The sequence below is a fragment of the Arachis stenosperma genome, chromosome 4 (assembly GCF_014773155.1).
Source record: "Arachis stenosperma cultivar V10309 chromosome 4, arast.V10309.gnm1.PFL2, whole genome shotgun sequence".
NCBI lineage: Eukaryota > Viridiplantae > Streptophyta > Magnoliopsida > Fabales > Fabaceae > Arachis > Arachis stenosperma.
Genome location: NC_080380.1, coordinates 34,134,271 through 34,139,151, shown reverse-complemented (window position 1 = coordinate 34,139,151; position 4,881 = coordinate 34,134,271). Strand labels below are relative to the sequence as shown.

The 4,881-nt window shown below is 40.2% G+C and overlaps 1 non-coding gene across 1 annotated transcript; it reads right to left on the bottom strand.

Moving 5' to 3' along the window:
- Positions 1-2,419: 2,419 nt before the first annotated feature.
- On the bottom strand, positions 2,420-2,527 carry LOC130978374 (small nucleolar RNA R71). The gene has a single exon (XR_009086021.1). It is a non-coding gene; the product is annotated as a small nucleolar RNA R71 (small nucleolar RNA).
- Positions 2,528-4,881: the final 2,354 nt, after the last annotated feature.

Here is a 4,881-nt window from a genome sequence, read left to right as displayed (position 1 = left end):
TGTGGGGCGTTAGTGACAGACGCAAAAGAATCACTGGATTCTATTCCGACATTATCGAGAACCGACAGCTGAATAGCCGTGCCGTGACAGGGTGCGTTGAACATTTTCACTGAGAGGACGGGACTGTAGCCATTGACAACGGTGATGCCCAACATACAGCTGCCATGAAAGAGAAGGGTTGGATGAAGACAGTAGGAAAGCAGAGAGACGGAAGGGACAAAGCATCTTCATACCTTATCTGAAGTTCTCACCAATGAATTGCATAAGTATCTCTATCCTTATCTTTATGTTTATTCATAATCATTCATAACCATTTGAGTCTGCCTGACTGAGATTTACAAGATGACCATAGCTTGCTTCATACCAACAATCTCCGTGGGATCGACCCTTACTCGCGTAAGGTTTATACTTGGACGACCCGTGCACTTGCTGGTTAGTTGTGCGAAGTTGTGTTTATGCCATAGTATTGAGCACCAAGTCTTTGGGGCCATTACTAGAGATTATTTGAGTTGTGAAAAGTAGTGATCACAATTTCGTGCACCAAGTTTTTGGCGCCGTTGCCGGGGATTGTTTCTAGTATGGACAACTGACGGTTCATCTTGTTGCTTAGATTAGGTATTTTTCAGAGTTCTTAAGAATGAATTCTAGTGTTTCAAGGTGATGATCTTATCATCACCAAAGCTGATTGATTCTCATCAATTTAGCTCTTGAATGCAATGTCCTGCTGAAGCTTGGCTATCCATGTCTAATTTCTTTAGACTGAAGCTTTAGACTAACATTGCATGATTCCTGAAATTCTCATTAAGAATTTTGATACGTTTATTTTCTTTTCCACTTAATTTTTGAAAAAATCCAAAAAAAAATACAAAATCATAAAAACCAAAAATATTTTATGTTTCTTGTTAAGTCTAGTGTCTCATTTTAAGTTTGGTGTCTTGCATGTATTGTTTATTTGATCTTTGGTTCTATTTTCAAGTCAATAATACAGGGAACTGAAGATTCAGTACATGCAGCAGAGGAATTATACAGAAAAAGCTGGGCGTTCAAAACGCCCAGTGAAGAAGGAAAAATGGCGTTTAAACGCCAGCCAGGGTGCCTGGCTGGGCATTTAACGCCCAAAAGGATAGTGCTTTGGGCGTTAAACGCCAGATTGTGCACCATTCTGGGCGTTTAACGCCAGGATGGCACAAGAGGGAAGATTTTGTTTTTAATGCAAATTTTTTTTCAAGTTTTCAAAGTTTTTCAAAATCAAATCTTTTTCAAATCATATCTTTTCAATCAAATTTTTTTCAAAATCAATTTCTTTCCTTTCTTTTTTCAAAAATACTTGCTATCAATTAATGATTTGATTCAACATTTCAAGTATGTTGCCTTTTCTATTGAGAAAGGTTTAATGTTTGAATCATATCTTTTCTTGTTAGCCAAGTCATTAATTTTTAAAATCAAATCTTTTTAAATTATTTTTCAAATCATATTTTTTCAATCATATCTTTTTAAAACCATAACTTTTCAATCATATCTTTTTAATCACATCTTTTTCAAAATAGTTTTCAATCATATCTTTTTAATTTCTAATTTCAAAATCTTTTTCAAAAATCACTTGATTTCTTTTCCACTCTTGGTTTTCGAAAATCAATTAGTGTTTTTCAAAATGTTTTTAAAATCTTTTACTTTGTTTTCAAAAATTTCTTCCCCTCTTCTCACATCCTTCTATTTATGGAGTAACACTCCTCCTCAATGCACAATTCGAACTCTATCTCACTAAGTTCGAATTCTTCTCCCTATTCCTTCTATTTTTCTGTTCCTCTGACACCTCAAGGAATCTCTATACTGTGACATAGAGGATTCCATATTTTCTTGTTCTCTTCTCTTTCATATGAGTAGGAGCAAAGACAAAAGCATTCTTGTTGAGGCTGATCCTGAACCTGAAAGGACCTTGAAGCGAAAGCTAAGAGAAGCTAAGGCACAACTCTCTGTAGAGGACCTAACAGAAATCTTCAAAGAAGAAGAACCCATGGCAGCCGAAAACAACAACAATGCCAACAATGCAAGGAAGGTGCTGGGTGACTTTACTGCACCTACTCCCGACTTCTATGGGAGAAGCATCTCTATCCCTGCCATTGGAGCAAACAACTTTGAGCTTAAGCCTCAATTAGTTTCTCTAATGCAACAGAATTGCAAGTTCCATGGACTTCCATTGGAAGATCCTCATCAGTTTTTAGCTGAGTTCTTGCAAATCTGTGACACTGTCAAGACCAATGGGGTTGACCCTGAGGTCTACAGACTTATGCTATTCCCTTTTGCTGTAAGAGACAGAGCTAGGATATGGTTAGACTCACAACCTAAAGAAAGCCTGAACTCTTGGGAAAAGCTAGTCAATGCCTTCTTGGCAAAGTTCTTTCCACCTCAAAAATTGAGTAAGCTTAGAGTGAAAGTCCAAACCTTCAGACAGAGGGAAGGTGAATCCCTCTATGAAGCTTGGGAAAGATACAAACAATTGATCAAAAAATGTCCTTCTAACATGCTTTCTGAATGAAGCATCATAGGTATTTTCTATGATGGTCTGTCTGAACTGTCCAAGATGTCATTGGATAGCTCTGCTGGAGGATCTCTTCATCTGAAGAAGACGCGTACAGAAGCTCAGGAACTAATTAAAATGGTTGCAAATAACCAATTCATGTACACTTCTGAAAGGAATCCTGTGAACAATGGGACAAGTCAGAAGAAAGGAGTTCTTGAGATTGATACTCTGAATGCCATATTAGCTCAGAACAAAATATTGACCCAACAAGTCAATATGATCTCTCAAAGTCTGTTTGGAATGCAAGCTGCACCAGGCAGTGCTAAGGAAGCTTCATCTGAAGAAGAAGCTTATGATCCTGAGAACCCTTCAATGGAAGAGGTGAATTACATGGGAGAACCCTATGGAAACACCTATAATTCTTCATGGAGAAATCATCCAAATCTCTCATGGAAGGATCAACAGAGACCTCAACAAGGTTTCAACAACAATAATGGTGGAAGAAACGGGTTTAGCAATGGCAAGCCTTTTCCATCATCTTCTCAGCAACAGACAAAGAATTCTAAGCAGAACCACTCTGACTTAGCAACCATGGTCTCTGGTCTAATCAAAACCACTCAAAGTTTCATGACTGAAACAAGGTCCTCCATTAGGAACTTGGAGGCACAAGTGGGACAGCTGAGCAAGAAAATTTCTGAACTCCCTCCTAGTACTCTTCCAAGCAATACAGAAGAGAATCCAAAAGGAGAGTGCAAGGCCATCAACATGGCCGAATTTGGAGAGGATGAAGAGGCAGTGAACGCCACTGAGGAAGACCTCAATGGGCGTCCACTGGCCTCCAATGAGTTCCCTAATAAGGAACCATGGGAATCTGAGTTTCAAAATGAGACCATAGAGATTCCATTGGATTTACTTCTGCCATTCATGAGCTCTGATGAGTACTCTTCCTCTGAAGAGGATGAATATGTCACTGAAGAGCAAGTTGCTAAATACCTTGGAGCAATCATGAAGCTAAATGACAAGTTATTTGGTAATGAGACTTGGGAAAACGAACCTTCTTTGCTCAACAAAGAACTGGATGACTTGTCTAGACAGAAATTACCTCAAAAGAGACAGGACCCCGGAAAGTTCTCAATACCTTGTACCATAGGCACCATGACCTCTAAGAAGGCTCTGTGTGACTTAGGGTCAAGTGTAAACCTCATGCCTCTCTCTGTAATGGAGAAGCTAGGGATCTTTGAGGTGCAAGCTGCAAGAATCTCACTAGAGATGGCAGACAACTCAAGAAAACAAGCTTATGGACTTGTAGAGGATGTTTTGGTAAAGATTGAAGACCATTACATCCCTGCTGATTTCATAGTCCTAGAGACTGGAAAGTGCATGGATGAATCCATCATCCTTGGCAGACCCATCCTAACCACAGCAAAAGCTGTGATTAATGTGAACAGAGGAGACTTGATCATTCAAGTGAATGAAGAATCTTTTGTGTTTAAGGCTCAAGGATATCCCTCTGTCACCATGGAGAGGAAGCATGAAGAGCTTCTCTCAAAACAGAGTCAAACAGAGCCCCCACAGTCAAACTCTAAGTTTGGTGTTGGGAGGCCACAACCAAACTCTAAGTTTGGTGTTGAACCCCCACATTCAAACTCTAAGTTTGGTGTTGGGAGGTTCCAACATTGCTCTGAGTATCTATGAGGCTCCATGAGAGCCCACTGTCAAGCTACTGACATTAAAGAAGCGTTTGTTGGGAGGCAACCCAATGTTATATTTAATCTATTTTCCTTTGTTATTTTATGTTTTTTGTAGGTTGATGATCATGGGAAGTCACAAAATCAATTGAAAAAGCAAAAACAGAATGAAAAACAGAAAGAAAAACAGCACACCCTGGAGGAGAACTTGCTGGCGTTTAAACGCCAGTGAAGCTAGCAAATGGGCGTTTAACGCCCAGTCTGGCACCATTCTGGGCGTCTAACGCCAGAAAGGGGCACCAGACTGGCGTTAAACGCCAGAAAAGGGCAAGAAGTTGGCGTTAAACGCCAGAAATAGGCACCAGCCCGGCGTTTAACGCCAGAATTGGCATGAAGAGCAATTTTGCTTGCCATTTGGTGCAGGGTTGAATTTTCCTTGACACCTCAGGATCTGTGGACCCCACAGGATCCCCACCTACCCCACCACCCTCTCTCTTCTTCTTTACCCATTCACCAATCACCTCTACCACTCTTCCCCAAAAATCCCTCACCTATCAAATCCCATCATTCTCTTCACCACTCAAATCCATCCTTCATAAAACCCCACCTACCTCACCATTCAAATTCAAACCACTTTCCCTTCCAAACCCACCCATTCATAACCGAACCCTA